The sequence below is a fragment of the Pteropus vampyrus genome, unplaced genomic scaffold (assembly GCF_000151845.1).
Source record: "Pteropus vampyrus isolate Shadow unplaced genomic scaffold, Pvam_2.0 Scaffold254, whole genome shotgun sequence".
Lineage (NCBI taxonomy): Eukaryota > Metazoa > Chordata > Mammalia > Chiroptera > Pteropodidae > Pteropus > Pteropus vampyrus.
The window spans coordinates 934,254-935,631 of record NW_011889035.1 but is presented as its reverse complement, the minus strand read 5'-3'; positions in this window follow the sequence as shown (position 1 = coordinate 935,631).

Sequence of the window (1,378 nt, the reverse complement as noted above, 5' to 3'; positions counted from 1 at the left end):
CTAGGTCTGTAATGAATTAGTCTGTTAATTCTTTTTCTCTCCTCCTTGGTTTACTTAGAAGGTTCAATGAACATGGTGCAAGATGAAATCTCGAGGGAACAAATCTCGGTGCTGTTAAAAACATAGCACACTAGTCCTGGAAGCTGCATCTTGTACAGTTTGACCTTCTCAAGTACTTAGAAGGTCTTTTCTTGATGAAAGCCCTTAATTGAATTTTGAGTTTGCTCTTTTGAATTTGTCCAAAGAAGTGGAAGAATGTAAGAACAAAGTTAATCTGCATGACAAAATGCACTTTGTTAAATTGTTTTGACCAGTGTTATTTAATTGTATGTATTTATGTTAATACTAAGAAGGTACTACCTATTATCATATTCTGGGTTACAAAAACCAAGCAAACAGTAACCTGAGAGAGACTCTGTGTTTTCTTCCCTAAAATGAAGGAGAAAAATGGGCTTGTCTTTGAAAAAGTTTAATTTAGATTTTTGAAAAGTTGAGAAAGTTGATGACCAAAGAATGGCCATGCAAAATAATCAAGTCAATCCAGATATAAAACATGCATACCCAAGAGAAAAGCTGTTATGTTTTTGCAAAGAGATGACTCAGAAGAACTGGGACAAGCTGTGCTTTGTGTTTTATCACTTTTTGGAATGTCAGTCTTCTGTGGCTTTTAAAGTGTGTCATTTGCCACTCCCTCTTTTCTACTATGTGCTCATAGTAGGTGCTCAATAGATATTCGATGAGTGCATGAGTCGATCCCTGATGCATTGGATAATTTTAAAGGGATCGGACTCTTTATATTGATTTACAGGGAAAATAAGTAGATGTGAGTGGGAATTAGAGAAGTTAGACAAGTGACTTATAAGGGACTGGTAAAGTGTCAGCACTTGGGAGGTTTGAGCAGCTGTTGGAAAATGCAGCCAGGGCAGCCATGTTGTGTTCTAAGGGGTAGGAAGGAAGGCCTCTCTCACCCCCGCACTCAGCACTTGTTTCAGGAATTGCTGGCTGCCTGGTGTTCAGCAGCAACTTTTGGTCCCTGGAAGTGCTCAGTGGTCCTTAAAGCCTTGAAGGGGTTTGAAGAGACCCAGGACTGAAGCATCCAATTTAATTCAGTTGATGTTCCCCTACTGCAAAGGACAATTGTCTGCAGGTTTTTGTATATTCTTTCTCTGTCTGTGGGCAGTACTTCACTGTCCTCTGGGAACCTCCATGACTCGTATAGAGTTTTAGAGTATGCACACCATGTGCATACACCTTATCTTATTTAATTCACATTACAACCCTATCTTCCTCATTTTACAGATTATGAATCAGAGAGGTTACCTGACTTGGCCAAGGTCACACAGCCAGAAGATAGGTCACATACTTCCCAGGCCTTTTG